At 41.8% G+C, this 20,160-nt stretch overlaps 1 protein-coding gene across 24 annotated transcripts in view; it reads left to right on the forward strand.

The window, feature by feature from the left end:
- Window positions 1-20,160, forward strand: part of Slc8a1 (solute carrier family 8 member A1) — a 386,292-nt gene that overhangs the window by 66,137 nt on the left and 299,995 nt on the right. For 2 of the 24 annotated variants that reach the window (XM_087216093.1, XM_087216094.1), the window contains exon 1: window positions 94-213. The exons of 17 other annotated variants lie outside the window; for them this stretch is intronic. The gene's annotated coding sequence lies outside the window, so the exon portion shown is untranslated. Of the gene's footprint in view, window positions 1-91; window positions 214-1,434; window positions 1,731-20,160 lie in introns of those variants that run through there. 5 more of the 24 variants (XM_087216098.1, XM_013070196.3, XM_021253786.2 and 2 more) reach the window with 5 other exon arrangements.

Consider the following 20,160-nt stretch of genomic DNA (forward strand, 5'->3'; position numbering starts at 1 on the left):
TAGTCCCAGAGACTTGGGGTTAATCAGTCTGGGGTGTGGCCTAACCACTGAGCGCTTTTAAAAGCTCCCCAGGAGCTCTGAGGCATAGCCAGCCACTGGCTAGGTGGCAGAGGAAGGCATCTTCTGTCTTCAGCCACCCCCATCCCCTTTGCTGCAGAGGCAAACTGGAATTCCTGGAGTCAGAATCTCTTTTCTGACTGCCAGAGCTGTGGTGTAAGTACCAGCAAAGAACTCCACTACAAAACCTAAACTCTCTGCCTTCTGCTTTGCTATTCTCTCTGCTTAATCTCTCCATATACCAAGCATCTCGGGAGTGCCCACATCCCAGCAAGGCGCAAGGGCCACCAATATCAACTGATGCTCCATAAATACAAACCGAGGGCCTCATCTGAGAGCTACCGAATCAGAATCTGTACAGATTCTACAGCAGCACTGTGCATTCCCAGGTGTGACTGATGTGCAGCCAGGTTTGAGAGCCATGAACTCCAGTGGGTCTAGCCTTTCATCCTGCCAAGTTATTAAGGATCTGTAAGGATGAATGAGCTGTCAGGAGAGCAAAGGCCTGCTGCAGTAGTCCTTTATTAATTATGGGGAAGTGATGTATTGGCTATGCTAAAGCTTCTCTTGCAAAGGCCAATGAATGGTTGTCGATTGCTGCATTAGGTCTTCCCTGACTCGTCTCAATGCTCAGCTTTTACTCCTCTCTGTAATTTAAAAGGGGCATGGCTTGCACACTAAACAGCCTCTTGGTCCTTATTTCCAGGTGAGCTGCAATCTTTGAGGGAAATACCCACAAGACTTCTTGGCCATGGAAATCCCCCGCTCTCATAGCCCTTTCTGCTTGTTCAGCATCTAGTAGCTAGCGTAGATGCCTGCGTATCTGATATGTAGGAAAAAACACAGAGTAAGGATTATTTTTTTAATCATTGATTCATCCCCAGATCGCTTTACTAAAAGGAAAGCTTCCTTTAGCACAGGGTAGAATGTGGAGGAAGAAAGATATATCTGGAGTAACAAATTCAGAGGTGAGAAACGGGTAGGCGAATGGGAGTCGGGGTTCTTTCTATCTGTGGATGAGACTGAGTAAGGTTCAAAAGAAAAGTTGCAGCGCCAGTCTGCGCGTGGCACCGATGGGCCGGGCGTCCGGGAGCTCAGCGCTAGCGCGCGTGGCCACAACGCACTGCGGGGCCCAGAGCCACGAGGAAATCGAGAAATATTCTCAGCCTTAGAGACCCAGAGGCCGTGGGGGCTCCCTAGGCGCCGGGGCTCGGGTCGCCCAGGGCACCCGAGGGTTGCGCAGGGTTCGCTGCGGCGGGAGTCCGGGGGCAGCCGGGCGAGCGCGCGTGAGAGCAGTGGGTGCGCGGCTGCGGGCGGGTGCGCGGGAGGGAGGAGGAGGAGGAGGGAGCGGGAGGAGGAAGAGGAGGGAGGAGGAGGAGGGAGGAGGAGGAGGGAGCGCGCGCCCGCCCGGCCTCGGCCCTCCCAGCCCGCCGGCCTCCGTTCCGCTCCCGCGCGCACCTCTGCCTGCCGCTCCCGCTCCCGCTAGCGCCGGCGCTGCTCGGATCTGCCCGCTGCCGCTGCCGCCGCCGCCGCCGCCGTCGCCTGCTTTGTGCTTTCCCCAGAAGATGGGAGCGACCTCTTCCTGCTCGGGAGCTGTTTAAAAGGAGGGAGCGCGCCGCGTTTCCTGAGCGTGGAGGGACTGGGGGAGAATCCATTCACACTCTTCAGCCCAGGTAGGACCTGAGGATGGGCGAGCAGAAGGGAGTCAGCCAGCGACCAGGGTCTGTTCCCCCCCCCCCTTTGCTGTTCATAAGGCCACACTTCCTTAGTTTTAGCCAAAGATGAGCTTTTTAAATTGTGTGTGTGTGTGCGCGCGCGCCCGCGCTCGAGCCTGCACATTTTCTGGGTGTCCACGCTCCTCGGAGAGTGAAATTGCTCGGGCTGGTGTTCCTGGGGGTGAGGGTGTCTGCCGACCAGTGCAGCCTGCAGGGGGGAAGAAAGGGCTGCTAAGGAGGGATGCTGCACCCAGCGCCTGGGCTCGGGGGATTTAGGGTGCAAAGAGCTAAGTCCACCAGAAAGCAGCTCTTCTGGGGATCCCGGCGTCCCCACCCATTGGGCTCCTTTCCACGGCCATCCTTCCTCCTGCTAATCCCTGGGGTCTTCAGCACGGCCACACTTTCAAGCCCAGTCTGCTGGCGGGCTCTGGGGGCGCCTTCGCAGAGCAGTGCAGAGAGGAGGGAGGTGTGGCCGTGCTGAGGGGCAGACGAGGAAGAAATGTGGTGGGGGGCGGCTCAGGCCGCGTCCTTGGGCGCTGAGCCGTGGTGTGCGTTGGAGATTCGCCACACACGGGCATCTTCCCGCAAGAGATTTCAGGGGAACTTTGCATTATGCGCCTCAGGGGCTGTGCTGGCTCCTGGGGAAATGGTCAGATTCGGAGATGCAGAGGATATCCTTCTTGGCTCCTCTTTCACGAAGAAGAGGGAGGTCTTATAGATGGACAGTGGGCTAAAAACGCCAGATCCTTCCAGGCGATGCTTTGAAAAAACACGGCATATGTGCGCTCTTGATTCTTTAACTCCCCCACCCCCCATTCTGCTGTTGTTTGATGAATGACTTGGGCTGGCGATTCGTATTTCCCTCTCCAGTTAAAGTAGCAGTGGCTGAGTTGGGAGCAGGGGTGATGAGATTTAACAAATAACGTTTTGAATAGGGCAGTGAGCATGTCACCTGCAGTCACTGGAAGGAAAGTCATGCGCCCCCCCCCCCCAGGCCCCAGCCCCCAGCCCCAGCCCCCAGCCCCAGCCTGGCTCCCCTCTAAGGCACTCTGCCTCCGTGCTGTCAGCCACTAGTGGTTGTGAATATAACAACACAAACTTTGTCCTGCTGGAGGTGTAAAGACTAAAAAGAGAAAAAAGGATATCAGTAGGAGGTGTAGTGGAAGAAGCTTTTTAAAAAATGACAGATGTGGTGAAGACAGTACAGGCTTCCTGATCATGGAGGAGCTGGCTGAGTAGGTGGAGATTTCTTCTGATCAGATCTGGTTCAAGGCGTTGCTTGTGTGAATGGCTTCAGATGTGAGCTGTTGGAACATCCACAAACCTGGACCCATGTGAAGAATCCCTAAGAGAAATGGGGGTAACAGGAGAGAATTCTGAAAGCCCCTCATGCACCCCAACACACATGGACACACGTACTCACATGCTTCCTCTTGCTCACAGCTCTTCTGCAGCAAGTCAGGAAAGGAGGGAGGAAAATGAATCTAGATGTCTCATTCATTTCAGATAAGAAAACAAAGCCCAAAGAGGGACGATTGGTTTTAGGCTCCTCTTTCCAATCCTGTGTTGCTTGGAATTTGCTCTCCAGGTTGGCCAAACTTGCTTCACTGGGAGGTGAGCTAGGTGTGTGAGTGGAAGGAAGGAGAGAGCTTGCTCCATTTTGGGGGCGTTGTGAATGAGCAGGTGGGGAGGATAACCTATTTTACAGGGAAGCAAGATGTGTTTTCTTAACTGCTTTTCCTTTTACAGTTTCTGCCCCTTTGAAGTTCTTCCTTTGGATCTTAGGGCTCTTTAGCTAAGATTTCTTCCACCTACCATACAAGGAACCCTGATTATTTGCCCTTAAAATGGCTGTTGTTTTTTTTTATTAAAAATGGAATGATTAATTCCTGGAACAACAGAAAAAATAAGGGGTGTGTGGGGGGGTGCTTAGCAGAAGTAAACCATTATTTGCAGTTCAGCTGTGTGAGGTTGCAAAGGATGTAAGAGTATCCATGACAATCACACTTAATCTACTCTCTGGGAAGCTTAACAAGGCTGAGTGAAGAGAGTAATGAACTTAAAGAATACAAAGGTTGTGCTTTATATTTATCCATCTATCTGACTATTTACTTTCCTAGACTAGTTTTCATTTTGGATTTAGATTGAGAGCTAAGTAACCCTTTGTTGACTGTGAAAGGGAAGGAAAAAGCATAGCAGTGACAGTGCTATTAACTCCAAATAAATCTATAAAATAAGGTGAGGTACTGTCACCGTTGCCTACAGCACTAATCTGCAGGAAATACATTGATCGCTCCCTCAAGCTTGCTGTGTTTTGATAAAATAAGATACATTCCAAGAGAGCTTCAGCATTTCTTCACAAGCTATATTTAACATGTTTTTATCAGACAAAAATAGACTTTTATTTATCTTGCAAAATAGATGCATGGTTCCTTCCCCCATAGTACTTAATCTGTTTCTTGACAAAATAAATGATGAGAAAAGCTCTTCAGATCCAGTGAAGTCATTTCTCCTTTAAAAAACAAGTTAATAGAAAATAGCAGAAGCAAAGCAAAGCATTCACTATGCTCATGGATGCGTGTGTCTAAAAATAAGTGCGTTTTAGGACTTTAAGATCTGATTTTCAGGATGCCCTACAGTCTGACCAGCCATTTTTCCATGGTACCAGGGTTATAGGAAGATCAGTATGTAGGTAAGAAGCAAGATGAATGTAGCAAGTTCCAAAGTGAAACAGAAATTAAATCTGGAAAAAGAAATGCACAATGAAAAGAGGGTGTTAGAGCATATGGGTCACTTGTCTTATATTTTGCAGTGCATGTATATATTGCTTTCAGATAAAAATTGTTGCCTTGCATTTGCTAACAATTTAGGAATTAACATGGTGCTACTTCTTCCTTTTATCCCTTTCTTTCCTCTGAAAGATAAATGTTTTTTGCTAAAGCGTTCCCCAGTATATCCTTACTTACTCACCATAACCTCCTACACCTCATAGTTAGACCCTTCATCATAACCTCTACCAAATAGTCTCCCATCTGACCAAATTCTACTGCTCCCTCTTGTGGCAAATACTCTCCCTGACTGTTCCTTGATTCCAGAATTCTGTCTCGCATCCCTTACAGGTTCCTTGACTGTCTATCACTTCAGCTCTAATTCTCAGTAGTAATGGTGGCTAACCAGGTCAGTGGGTTGCTGAACTAGCTGTTTCTGCTTTTTGCTCTGAACAAAGAGATCTGTGGTCCCAGGAGATGAATCTGAGGTTTAGTGGAAGTAAATATCAGGTATTTTCTGACCCAGCAGATGGGCTAGATTCTGGGAATGTAAGTGTTCAGCATCATCTGCCTCTGAGATTTTGATTTGGACTTAGGGAGAGCCCTGTGGGCCCTCATTAAGTGCAGTGGGATTACTTTTCACTTCCTTTCTTTTCCAAAAGAGAGATATATTCTGTCTCTGTCTCTGCCTCTCTCTCCCTCTCCCCCCAACAGCCTCTCGTGAACACACACACACACATACCCACACACACACACCACAAAGTACATTTTACACTGTACATGTTTTGAAGAGTTTGCCAATGATTTGGTTTTCAGTGGAACCTGTGAATCAAAACAGCCCACCTTTACTGGTATGTTTTCATCAAGGGCAGTTTAGAATACAAATAGGGAGCGCTGGTATCTTTATCCAGGGTGTGAATTCAACTTGGGAAGACAGTTTCTCACAGCCCTTAGTGCCTCACGTTGTTTGTAAATTCTCTTTGCTGGCTTTGTATCAAACCTGAAGTGTTTTCTGTGTACATGTGCAATTGTCCTTTGGTCTGCCTACTCTGGAGTGTAAAAAGAACCACAATAGACAAAGGTTTAAGGAAACTACATTTCAGCTTTACCTAAAACTTTCTAGCCAATTTCTTAAGGAAAAGAACATGTAGAAGGAGAACGCAACTAAAGCAAAGAAAATATATTTTTTTAAGAAAATGTTTTTATTGTCAAAGGCAAGTACATCATAGGTGACAATTGATGAAGTGATTTGAAAATGAGTAACACATTCCCACATTCAAAGCATTTACCACTGGTATTATAGGATCAAAAATGCCCACTAAATTCCCACTAAAGGCATTCATCTGAATAAAGGAATTGTAGCTAGCAGGTCACTGATAAAATGCAATGGTATTACCTGAAAAAGAGCTACCATTGGTATATGTTCATTTTTGAGCTCAGACTGGTTTATTCCATAGACGAGCAGATACACAGGAACACAGGAAGCTGCAGAGGAAGTGAAAGAAGTTTAAAACTGGTTTGCTGCCCAGAGAGTGCCCTCCCAGGACTTCTGATGGGGAAGTGTGTGGGAGCAGAGGGCCTGAGAACTGGGCTGTTGAGGAGGGGTAGAGAGGAACCACAAAGAGACAAAGAGAAACCCCCATGCCGCCATTTTACTATGAGGCACCAAAGGTAACAAAAACTGGGTCCTTTCTTGAAAATGTAGCCTTTCTAAGTCTTCTAGGAAATGGACAAAATATTTTCCTGAGTGAGTTAATATTTTACAATTTTGGATGAATGCTACAGTATCATTTTGCAATATTCACACTGGTAACCTAGCAAATGGTAGTGCAATAGCAATTTAGGTGGATGGTTTCTTGCAATGTAATAGGTCTGGGAAAACATGTGTAAGCATTACAGTCCGTCTCAGATTTTTAAATAAGGCAGAGTAAATTGCTCTGCAGATGTCACTGCATGTGAAGTCAGAATAATATTTTCTTGGGTGAATGTATTGTGAAATGAAGTCAGACAATGTGGTGATTCAGCAATTTACATCAAATGACTCCAACTTTTATTGAGCACTCAGTGTATACAAGGCCTGCACCAAGGTTTTCAGAGAATGCAGATAAGGAAGAGAGGTTGTTTGACATTTGTTGAGCACTAGTGACATATGAAGGACTAATTTAGTTCTATGCACGTTTTCTTATTTAATGCTTATTAGTGAGTGCAAGGAAGTATCTTTATCCTGTTTTAAAGATGCATATTACAGTACTTGTCCATGGTTAAATGTCTTGTCCACAGGTTAGCAAGTGTTGGTCAGTACATGATGTTGTCCAGGAGCTGTGCTCTTTTCACATAAGTGTCCTCTGGTGTCAGGAATGTCATGATCCAGACCACCTACAGGTGAAGTAACAAGGCTGAGTGACATAAATCACTACACTGCAACTGAGCAAGGTACTGGAGGAGTTGGAAGGAAAAGGAACATTGGACATGGCTTCATGGAGGAGGGGGCACTCGAGTTTATTCTTAGAGAGTGAAAAGGATTTAAAAAACAAAGCCTAGTCATTTTTGAAACATGTAAACCATGCCTCAGCTAATTTATGACGAGAGCAACCCAGGGGCAATGTTAGGGCTATTTCCAGACTCTTGGGATCTGCTCTGTGTCCCAGTTAGTACCATGCTGCAAGAACTGTGGATCTGGAACAATGGTAGAATAAATCACTGCACAGATGTATTTTACACTTGAGACCACTGTGGAGGATGAATTTGCAGCACAGCCTTGAAGGAGAAAAGGTGTAACACTCAGAGTTGAGGCACGGGGCAAGGCACCCGCTTGCCTGTTTCTCCCATAACTTTGGGGGTCATGTTTCCCAGGCCATTCCAGATGCTCTGTGTTTATTTGCTTGGCACTGCTGGATCTGATACTTTCTAACTTGAGCTTCCTCAGCTTCTTATTCCTCTGGTTCCCCTTAGGAGCACAGAGCTCAGGGCCACCCTTTGGTTCTCTCTTTGCTCCATGTAAAGCACCCAGTCCTGACCACAGACTTAGAAAATTGGACTGCTTACTTTGCCTGCACTTCCTCTGTAGACTGTTAGGACCCCCTACAGCTGTGAGGAGCATTGGACAGTCTTGGAGAAGTTTCATCCCTCAGAAGTTTCACATTACTCTTCCTAATAACCTGTCAAATACTGGAGTATGCTTGCCCTGGAGGTGAAATTTATGAATCGGTGTTGGGTGAAGTCAAGGGTGCTTTTCCTATGACTTCTCACTGTTTTTCTTTTCCTGGACATGCAGTTCTTCTTTAAGAACTTTTTTGCATCAGTGGTCTTGCATAATACTGTGGTTAGCACTGGAAAGGGCATCAAACATCATCTAATTTTCTTTTGTTTTTATTTTTTACAGATAAGCAAAGGGGAACCACATAAAGTTAAGAGATATTATAAGAATGAAACAGGAAATAGTAGAAGCAGATCTGACTGAAGTCATTTCATCCAAGTCACATGTACCCTTTTCTTCTTTGACAAGCTACACAGTGAACCTATGGTTCACTTTTCTCATCTATTAAATGTAAATACTAATAATAGTAAAAAAACTTATGGCTTTTTGTGAGAAAAAATAAATTAATTCTGACACATGAGCTCTCAATAGGCATGGAGGCATAACTTAAGAGATGGTGGGGGGAGATCCTATTTCTGTCTATGTGCCTTTACATGAATATGCTAATTGGTGGGGAATGCCATGGAAAGGGACCAGAAGAAATGCACACAAATGACATATAGATCATTAAGTGTATGCTTAACTTTATAAAAAATGGTTATAAAGCAAATGTTTTCTTGGCTTTGTGAACTGTAAGTTCTGTCATGGTTACTCCTGCAAAAAAAAGTACATCCATAGGTAGCATATAAATAAATACATACATAAATAAATGGATGGGTCTATTTATAGTAAAACATTATTTATGGACACTGAACTTTGGCCATCACTTAGCTTTCACATCATGAACTTTTTACTTTTCAATCATTTAAAAATGCAAAACATTTTAATTTTATGAGCCTTAACAGAACAAGAAAGGGCAAATTCATTTATTGGCCATGATTTGCCATCTCTTGAAGCACACTATAGATGAGGAGACATAGTAATACCACATGAGTGGGTTTGGAGCATCCTAAAAATTGTACTACTGTGAAAAGCGTTGGGCTAGAAACTCTGAGACCTTGTTTTAGAGTCTAGTTCTGTCACTTCTGTGATCTGTGGCTTTGAAATCTCTTTGGTTAGGCGGCTTGTGTTTGCTTATTGGGAAGGAAAGGGGCACAGCTAGCTGATTTGTAAGGGTCTACTAGCAATGAAAAGCAGTTTTAAGAGGGAAATTTGATGTTTGAGATATGTTGTGGTGAATGCATATGAAAGCACACACAAAAAAGATAATATGATAGATATTTGGGCAACTTTACTTTTAATAGCTCAGCTGACTACCAGGAAGCTTGGCAGGTGTGTTATGGATGAACTTGAATCCCAGAATGTAGGATTAGAGTATCATAGCTGCGTGCTGTTAGCAGAATTGTCAAATTTCGCAGATGAATTAGAGAGAGGGGAAATGACTTATCTAAAAATATGTGACTGATCAGTAGGTCTGAAACCAATGCTCATTTCTTTTGGCTGCTAGACCAGTGACCATTCTGTCTATCCCATTGCCTCCAGCAGTGTGACAGAAAGCAATTAACTGGAGTTGGATAGCTCTGACCTCCAAGAGGGAAAGTCTCATATAAATTGCAGGAGTACTTTCAATATTTTCCAACCATGGTCTCCTACCCCACATGTCAAGAAAGGTAGATCTGTGAGTAATCCTATTACAGAGGAGGGTAATGGCAAAAGTGTCAGCCTAAGGCCTTGCACTCCAGCAAACTTTTGCCTCAGCCTTTTCCTGCTGTTTCCTAAATTTTAGCGTAGGTGATACTTCTTCAGCAGACCCTGCCCTGATAGTCTACTAGGTCAGATTCTCCATTACTTACTCTGAAAAGAATTGGGTTTTTTAAATCACCTCTCGGCCTTTTGGCTAAGATCAACTATAAATTTGTGTTTTTCCTACATAGCCCTTATCAGTTAATAATTATGTTCTTTTATACTGATTTACTATAGCATCTGTCCACTGTCTATTGGGTAGATCATAAATTTCATGAAGACAGAGACTGTGTTTGTCTGTCTCATGGTTCTAGCCCCAGTAGTTTGCACATTGCCAGACACATAAAAGATATTAGTTATTTGTTTATTTTAATTAATTTTTAACTGATACATAAAAGCATAATTTCATATAGTAATGAATTAACATGAAATGTTTCTGTACATGATATATACTGTACATGATATATATCCATCTCTTCAAACATCTATCACTTCTTTATGATGAAAATGTTTATTTTATGAAAAAATAAAATTTCATAAAAAATAATAAGAGAATAATAGTACTTAATTCACTGTGTATCATTGTCCTCAAAGTAGTTACTCAGGTTACAAGACATAGATTTGTTGGATGAATGAATGTTCTCTCATTAGTCATTAATGCTGTTGAAAACAACCTTTGCTTAAGCAAAAACTTAATAGGAAGAAATTATTTTCTCATTAATTAAATGATTAAATTGCTAGCATTTATTTCTCTGCTGAATTTTTCTAACTTTCTCAATGGCTCCACTCAGGAATTATCTTTGTGACAGATGAATACACATCTATCACAATCCTCATTTATCACAAAAAGACAGTAATACAGTAGTTTTAACATAGTTGCCCACAGTAAAACCATAACCCTTAAGCCAATGTTTAAACAAGTCTTCAAACGCAGATATGTAGGACTGATTTAAACAGCACATTTCCTAGTTGCCCTGTCTAGAGAGACACTGTATGTTTCATAAACTGCTTGGGGATTTGTATGAAAATTTTGTGTTTTCTCATAGGTCATCATCACTCCATTTATTTCTCTAAATAATAATATTTCACAAGTTTCTTTCTTAGCTGACTTCCCTTTTTAAACATTTACTGGTTCCGTGCGAATTTACACTTGATTTCAGAACCAAGCCAGTTAGTATCTTGTTGGCAAATTTAAAAATTGTAGCACAGAGTATTTATGAAGGGTGACCATGAAGTGAGCATCTATGCACTTGACTGTTTTCCTGATTCTTTTCATTTCTTACTTCTGCTCTTCTCAAGAGCATCTTATTCTTTCAAAGACTCTGATTTGAAACTCTGCAGGAAAACTTGACAGACTTACAACTCTCACCTTAACAGGAATACAGCTCATGAAAAGCTGAGTAGAGACTTGGAGATGAACCTTCCTGGCTCATGGAAAAAGCTCATAGAAATCCTCAGCCTCTCCTCACATAACCAACATTTCTCTTATGTAAAAAAAAAAAGATTTAAAAAGAAAACAAAAATCATTCTGCATGTTCCTATCACACAGCTTGAAACTGAGTGCTGTATTCAACATCCCTGGGCCCAAGAGGCACATTAGAAAGCAAAAGGAGTGACCACACAGATCAGATTTACTCTTCAGTTGAAGGAAAGAGAGGAAATAGGCAGTACTCCGTAAGGAGCCTATAATTTAAGGAACACAGCTTTCCTCACTGCCCAATGTTTCCACTTTGGGGCTTAAGTTTCTGCATGGTTTTTATCTACAAAGGACTCACACGTGGAAACTAGTTGGGTCTCTGGAGACTTGACTTTATCCTGAGACTTAGTTACATGTCAGTAGAGTGTCCTCCTAGTCCTTACCTGTTTCTGCTAAGAGAAAGCAAAACGAACCCACAGCAAAAGTATGAAGTAGGTGGTCCTTGAACTACCTGAGTGCTATAATCTCCTCTGTGGTGCCCCATGATCTCCTATTAGCTTCTGTTCTCCTCTGCATTCCAGTATTCCCCCTCCCAAACACAGGGGAGGCTTCATGTTTCATTCTTGCTTAGTCTCTGTCTGTTAGATGCAAAGCCCATCTGATGTATTATTTCGCATCATTGTCTTGTTGATATTAGAAAAAACACTATCTGGCTATTTTTAGGCTTTAGTTTTCTCCCAGTACATATTTGTTTCATTCCCCAGAGCGGGTGTTTTTGGAGTTTGCACCTGCCTTTGAGCTAGTTTCCCTCTCTACTCAATTCTTTCTTTTCTGCTCTTCTATCCTTTACATCAGTGCTTCTCAAGGGGGTGGTTCAACATCCACTACTAAATTTTGGAATTAAAACACAAATTTTGGGGTTCCTCTTTAGACCCAGCTATCTACATTTTAATGAGTTTCCTAGGTGGTTCTTAGGTCAATTGAAGATGGAGAAGCTCTGTTTTCTGCCTTTGTTCGCATTTCTTCCTTCTCACTTTTCCCAGCTTTGGTCATTCTTCTGACTCCCTCTTTTATGTAATTTTCCTTAATCTTCTGAATGCGAATGGCCACTAATGACAACTTTCACTGGGAGACTCAATTCATTAAGTGCCAGAATCTGTGTGTCAATCGTCTTCATAATTCCCTCAGAGTCAGTGATGGCCCAGTGCACATGGAGGCCATTCAGTAGATCCTTGTACTCAAGAAGGGTGTACTCCCTCCAGAACTAGAAACACACACACACACGCGCACGCACAAGCGCACACACACACACACCATAATTTCTTATGATTAAGTGTCAAGAGTCTAGTGTGGAAAATACTAAATAAATGTTTTCATTTTGGGTCACCTAGATATAAAAGCATCCACATGACCTCATTCTTTTTCAGTGTATAAGATCAAGCATAAAGAAAGGCTTTCCTCTTCAGAGTTGATGATGAATAAATTATTATCTAAAATATTTATCAGTATCCACCAGGAATCTCCTGGAAGTGTCACAAAGTACAGATGAGATACTCCCTGTCTCCAGGAGCTAACTATACTTGAAATCTCCTGGTTGTAAGAACATACACTAAGTGAGCCCAAGTTTTTAAAACCCGGTTGTAGTTAACCAAGGCCCCAGGTATAGGTACATTCACCAGGGAACTAGGTAGTTCATTCAAGTGTTCAGTGGACCTCAAATGCCAGGAAGGTTTGTCTTCTGTGGTTCTCTAGTAATGTAAGAATCCTTCCTCCCAGGAAGGGGACTCACTCTGTGGTAGGGTCCCACTAACAGGAGAGCTGCTCAAGAGACATATTCTGCCCATTTTTATAGCACAATGTCTGGTACACATAAGTGCCCCCAAAAGCTTGGCAGGTAAAACCATGAATGAAGACGCTGTTCTTGGATTTAAAATAAATCTCTGACCAATTCTAAATTTAAGAAAAATTCCTGAATTCAAGACAGTAAACTTGTGAGCTGTATTGAGATTCTTGCCAAAAAAAAAAAAAAAAAAAAAGGTTTATGACCAGTAAAGTTTTAACCTACCTATTATGACAAAATTCTACACTATCTCTCCATCCTGGCTCCCACTGATTAGCTAGTCTTCTCTTATTTTAGATTTGCTTTCATACTGTAGGGTTTATTTCTTTATTTTCCTTGCTCTTGAGCAAATGGAAAAAATCTTGAGTTTGTTACATGACTTTGAAATAATTTTAGACCTCAGACTTTGGGCAGTGATCCCCCAAATGGATCATCTCTCCCTTGCTATGTCATGAATATGAGTGCTTACAAAATGCATACTTGGGGAACAGACAAGTGTGAGAAACATGCAGAGCCTTTAAAGTGGTTATGCAACCTGTGCATATTTATGCAGAGTTTATTCTATGCTAAGTAACTAGATACAGACTTCTTTGTCCCCACCCATAGTGTTTGTTGACTTGGGTAGTGGAAATAAACTAGTAAATATCATTATGGTATAATGTGAAATACCTGGGTTAAAATTCTGCTTCTGTGGTTTGTATGATTTTAGTTTATTTTATGAAATATCTATTTATCTAGTTTGTACAATGAGAACGACAATGCATACCTCCTTGCAGTATTGTCGGAGAGGTCAGGGATAATGAATACAGAGCATCCCACACAGCAGCTGATACAAAACAAACCAGTCATTGATTTCAGTCATTAATGTCATCAGTGCCTCTGAGTGGGGCCCTTACATGCCTGCTTTGTGGCCCTGGCATTATAATTCTGAGGACAAATCTGTCTGATTTCATGTGGAGCCCAAGATTATCAGTGTACTTTCTCTGAGTTATTTTTCATTTATTTTCTACTAGAATACTTTCTTCTTCAGTTTTCTTTTTTCTGCCTACATTTTCTTGTTAGCAAGCAGAGGTAATATATTTAAATTTAAGTTCTTAGTGCTTTTTCATTTTTATAGGGCCACTATGATGGAGATGGTTTTTGATTTTTATTTATTTATTTATTTTTGGTATCGAGGTGTTGGGGATCGAACTCGGGACCTTGTGCTTGCCAGGCAAGCAGTGACACCACTGAGCTAAATCCTCGGTCCAGTTTTTGATGTTTGACATGATAAAAAGTAGAAAGTATCTTTCCTAGAGGATGTCTGCAGTTTTAAAACAGAGCAGAAACAATCAGCAAGTCAGGGGTGCTATAGGCAGGCCCACACTTACATGCTAGGGAAGATGTCTGGGATCTACGTCTGCTCTTTATGCTGGAGGTAAGTTTTTCCAACCTGAGATTCTTTGACACAAGCCTGAATTACACATTTTCCCTCCTTCACCAAACATTGATATTATTGGTTTTTCACTATGACGCTGACCCCTGCTCATTTTAGGACATATCCATTTCACAGTAGAGAGTATTTTCAAATGTAATTGCCTAGGCCCAATTCCTAGATTCTGATTCAGCATCAGAGATTTGGTAAATGAGCACATAAAATAATTATTTTATTCATTCAAATAGCATGTGCTGTGCATCTTCTATGTTCCATAATCTCCTCTAGGAACAGAAAATACCATCAGTGAAAAAAAGAAAAAACCCTCCTTACAAAGTCTCTGTTGGAGAAAGACAGTAGAACCATTGACTACATCAGAGAGGATGTAAAAGTAGAAAGTGCTATGTAGAAAAATAAAGTAGGGCAAAGGACTAGCAGGATATCACATGCTTTTCAACAACTTCTTCATTATCCTGAATCCTAAATTCATCTTCCTTTTTTGACTGACCCTCACTAGTTGCTTCTTTTCATGAAAAATTCAAGTGGATATTTTCTGACATGGGACAGAATGCTGACTCCAGTTTTGTAGGTTTAGGCAGAAGGACTTGAGCCTCTCACATGACCTCTTTCTGCTCGTCCCCTGTAGACCTGTCCCAATTAATCATTTAAGAGAGAGGAAATATTCTTTGGCAAAAAAAAAAAAAAAAGTTCCAGGAAGGCTCTAGCACAGAGTCACCAAGAAAACTGAGTTCCTTCCTGAAGTCTGGCCTTTGTCTAATAGCCCAAGGTTGGGATCCAGGACAGTAATTTTCATGCTAGATGGGATGGTCTGGTGAAAACTCCTTCGTACTCAGGTGTCATCTCTATGTCTAGAAGCATTTGGAAGTGTTTGCCTCAGTAGTAGACAAAGATTCATACTTGCTTGAATGTTGCCTTAGTAACAGATTAATTGCTTAACTTTGAGGCTTTAAGTCTTCACGAATTGGATAGAGGGGAATCCCAAGTCCTCATGAAGGCAAGTCAAAGAGTTCCTTGGAACAACCCCGACTTCCCATGACCAGCAGGTGATGAGGCCATTCACCCTGCTCCCTCTCTGAGTCAGGTGCTCCTTGAGAGATGACACTGGCTCCAGCTTCCAGCAGGCAATCGGCAATTTGCTGCCTCCCTTCTCCTCAGGCCTCTTTGCTGAGGAAGCCCTTCCTTATCCTTTCCAAACATCTGTCTTGCAGCTATGTTCCTTTTCTTTCTAAAATTCTTATTAGTACCTTTTTCCAAGATTTCATGATTATATTCTTTGTGGGTCATTGGCAGTGTACGTGACACATTTTAATTCTTTTACGTTTCTTTCCCCTCCTCCCCCTCCATCTCTTGGTCTTCCTTCCACTTGGAAAATATCTATGTCCCTGTTTCCTCTTTATTGATCTTTTATTTTGCTCTTGATGTATTTATACATTGGGATTCTCGTGTAAGAGAAACCACGTGATATTTAACCTTGTGGGTCGATTTATTTCACTTAACATTATGGTCTCAAGTTGCATCCATTTTCCTACAAATGACTCAAATTTATCCTTCTTTAGGGGAGAGTAATACTCCTTGTATCTTCATCCTTCTCTCTCAGCAGATTTTAGTAGCTAGATTCCTGGCAGCTGGATATCTTCTTTACCATCTTTTTTCAGTGCCAATCAAGTTTTTAATCTGTAGCTAATAATGTTGTTTGGTTTTAAAATAAATAGTGATACCAGTAAGTACTTGGTATTTACTGTGTTGAAGACTCATTTGGACAATGTGGGTATTCCTAAGTCGATCTTTCTAAGTGATCACTGGCCTTAGATAGAAGAGCTGATCTGAATCCATAAAAAAAAAAAAAAAAATCAACCTGTTCCTTGTTCCAGCATTCAGGAAATCAAGGCAAAATATAAGTCCAGGCCACAAATGAACATATCTATGTCCTCTGTCCTTATCTTCCTGCTTAATTTTCATGTAAATATATGTCTGAGGGGCAATGGGGGAAGGTTAAGTAGAACTTCTTGAATTAAATGATGGGAGGAAGACCCTGAAAGAAATGAGACAAAAGGAGAAAAATGGGAAGTTACATTAGAAGGCACATATCCCGCAGCCTCACGAGCCTTTGAATTTGGTATTAATTTTGATAAAGAAAGTAAATGAATTCTGGAGAGTTCTTTCCAGTTGCTTCATTGCCAATAAGTTACATCAGTGTTTTGTGTCCACTGATTTCAGAAATTATAATGCTGTCACTTTTTGAATATAATTATGATATTTTTAGGTAACCTTAGAAGCCCCTCTCTTTTTTGTCTCTGAGAATGATGTTGGATTTTTACTGATCAATCGAGTCAGTATGTTGACTGAAAACACTGTGACCTATGGGATAGAGCAGGGATAGAGGGCAGCACACTTTCTTGGCTGACCTAAGAGTTTGCTGTGACAGCTCACACAGGAAAAGGTTGCCAGGCAACTGCTTAAAGGCCAAGGAGCATAAGACAGCTGTCTCTAGACACATGTTACCTCTCATACTACACCAGTCACTGATACTTGAGTCTTTAATCCATAAGATAGATAAAAGCCAGGCTGTTGGAAACCTTCCAAAACACTGTTGCTAACTAGGCCCTCCTAACCCAGCACTGAAGGGCTAGTTCAAGTCAAAGTCCAATAGTTGTCAAAGATTATTTTGCACACTATCAGGGGTAATACAGTGGAACAGTTAATTACATCAGTCTTGGAAACAGACCAGGGTTTTGAATCTTAATTCAGGAGTCTTTTATCTATATGTCTTTTGACAGATCTTTAACCTATCTAAGCCTTGGTTATCCCACTTTAAAAATGGGCTAAGAGTACCACTATATAGTTTCATTGTTGGATCCTGCGTACTGCACAACTCCAGTGGGTGCTGTTTACAAAGGCTAGAATGAAAGTGGCAACACTAGGAATTTTGTAACACAGAAATACTGGTTATTGTAAATATTAGTTGTAATTGATGCACGCAAAGAATTCAGCATGAAACTAAGAGCACTGTTATGGAATGAATATTATATTCATTTCTCAGGAAATTGATTATGATTTGTTGTTGGGCTCTTCTTGGAAACTTGATTCTAAGAACAAAAGAGCAAAATGATTTTTGAGCACAGAAAACACTATGCAAAACCTGGACATGAGAAAGTGTTGTCTTATTAAGGGAATGGAAAGAATTTCTGTATACTGTAGTTCAGAGGTCAGATCATAAAAGGTTCTGAACAGAGTATTGAGGAGTTTGAACTTTGACAGGGCAATACATAGTAGCCAACCAAGGATGAGTTTTAAGGGATGTGGGAGTATCACACATGATCTTTAGGAAATTCATTTTGTCTGAAATGCGAAAAATGGAATGCTGAGTTTGGCAGTAATTTAAAGGGAGTGGTTGATTATATCAGTCTTGGAGACAGACACGGGTTTGAATCTTTAGTGTTTGCTATCTCTTTTCAGAGCCATTGTTCATTACATATATTTAACCTTTCTGATCCTTATAGGTACCCAAGACATTTTAAGTTGCAAATCTTCCAAAAGGATCCCTGCAACTGTTCTGCTTTTTTAAATGTTAGCGGTGTGCTGTATCATTTTGTCTGCTTGTCAGGCACTGCGATCACTTTTAAATCCAATTTTATCACAGCAGGCAAGAGCTGGGTCCCCTTGTTTCTACCTCTGCCCCCGTGGTGTAGTCTTCATCAGAGCAGCAGTGTCCCTTCTAAAAGGAAGATCAGATGTCACACTCAGATCAGAACTTCCCTTAGCTTCCTATCTCCCACTCATGAAAGTCAATACCCTGCTGTGGTCTCAGTGCTCCTGTGATCCATTCCCACTGTGACCCACTCTGGCTCTGTCCTCCTCCTGAATTTCCTTCTTGGGACTTTGGTTTCTCTGTAGTTCTAGATTTAACCAGGCACATTGTCATTGAGACCTTTGTATTAGCTAGAAATCCTCTTCTTGCAGATATCCGTAAGGCTTGATTTTTGGCTTCCCTTAGGACCCTGCTCAAATGTTACTTTATCAGAGAGGCTTTCTTTAATCAGCTAGTATAAAATCATGTATGCTACGTGTGCAGCGTACACACAGAGTCCCTGTCCTTGTTAGGTTGAGTTTGCCTTGCCCCCACTACTGCACTGTTTACTGTCTGACATTTATATTGAATTATTTTGTTTATTTTCTCCTTACTAGGATGTACGCTCAGTGGGAACAGAGACTTTCTTTTATTCATCAGTGAGTCCTCAGGACTGGAAGTGAGCCTAGCAAGTCATTCTGAAATTCGTATTAGGCACACATAAATATCTGTGGCATAAATGGATGCATAAGGAAGCTAGAACTAGATCTTCCACTCTTCTTGCAGGCTGGTTGAATGTTACCTGGATTTAAGCAGAGATCCTCAAAGTCACTCAAACTCTGCAGTGACCATAATAAGCAGGCAGTCTGACCATGAGCTTTTACATACTTTGAAAGTGTTTCTTCTCTTTGTCACCCTTTTACTTAGATTGAATATCTACCACTACAACCCTCTTATTGTCTGCTGTATTATTGAAAAATCTCAAGGAATCCTATCTCTCACTAGTGGTAGTCTACAAGGCTCGTAGCTGTTATAGGATCTCCAAGGGTCCATCAGAATGTGTCCGGCAGGGGGATTCTCCTGGCCATCATGCGGTTTTTACTGTAAGCCATCAGTAGCAAATGTAGGCCAGAGAACATGGGTGCAAATGGGTGGCTCTCAGCCATCGGGGAACTCTGACAACCTCTAACCCAGCTTGTCTGTTAACATTTTCCAGGGCACCAGGCTGTGTGTTCTGACTCTGGAGCTCTTTCCTCTCCCCACATATGGATATCACCATGGGTCCCTCCTTGAAGCCTTCCAAAGAAGACTTACAGACCTTCCCCTTCTTTACTGTCCATGCCCCACCCTCACCACAGTGCCCCCAGCCCTGGAGGCAGAGTTGATGTGAGATCTGAGGTGTTTTGCATGAGGTGGTGCATGAATTTAGGGCTGCAGTGGCTCTGTCCATTACTTTGCTTACCATTCTTTGTGTCGCTTTGTGACTCTGTTGCCATATCCCTAATTGCCTCCAGCCCGTCAACATACATATACTTTGTGGTCACTGTTGTTATGCCACATGAGCTAAATTAGATGGAATCATTGCTCCTGCATATTTTGGTCACTTGAGCCCGCTATAGAAGTAATATGTGTTTTGGATTGACCATGGAAAGTATGACATTGACAGCAAGAAGGAACATTTTATGGCTGGTAATGCTGATTACACACAGCTAGGCTCAGGGCTGGTTATCTCTTGTTCCTGTTGCAGACAGCCTACAGATTCTAAAGTGGGCTACGAACACAGATGTGAAGGGCTGTGCTTGAAGAATCAAGAATACCCAGATCTGATGCATCAGCAGACCTGGGCTTGACTGAAAATTAGAAAGAAATGTGCTCTCATCAAAATATGCTTTTAAAACCTGCTTTCTGTGTGGAAATATTGCATGACAGTGGAATACTTTTCTTCTCAAGAACTGATACTATTGAGTTTTGACTTGGAGAGAAGCTTAAAGTCTTATCAGTGTTTTCAAGTAAATTTAGATCAGTAGGATGTGATTTCATGAAATACAATGCTATGTGTACTCCAGTATTCAAGATAAATATCACATTTTGCGTTGGTAGGGTTTTTTTCAGTCTGAATGTGAAAGCCTGAATCCTACCGAATAAGGTGGTTTTGTCAATGAAACAGTTTCCTGAAGATAATATAGTAACCAGAATTTAAAAAGAAAACCTGTTTTAGCAACAAAGAAGAAATTATTTAATGCTTCAAAAGTTTTGCTGTTCTTTCTTGGTGGCTATTGGCGTAAATAAATGTGTACTCAATAAGGTCAGGTTATAATTGGACTTTTCATTTCCAGGAATTCAGTTGTATATCTTGTTCGGTGAATGGGACTACATGTAGAAAATCCACAATCAGAGACACTGAACTGTAAATTTTACAAAGGATTGCTTAATCACTGATTAATTCTTAGAACAATGATTCACCAGAGGTTTTTATGACGG

This window comes from Heterocephalus glaber, unplaced genomic scaffold (genome assembly GCF_053883595.1).
Source record: "Heterocephalus glaber isolate CG9 unplaced genomic scaffold, H.glaber_assembly_v1.0 deba00001457, whole genome shotgun sequence".
Classification (NCBI taxonomy): domain Eukaryota; kingdom Metazoa; phylum Chordata; class Mammalia; order Rodentia; family Bathyergidae; genus Heterocephalus; species Heterocephalus glaber.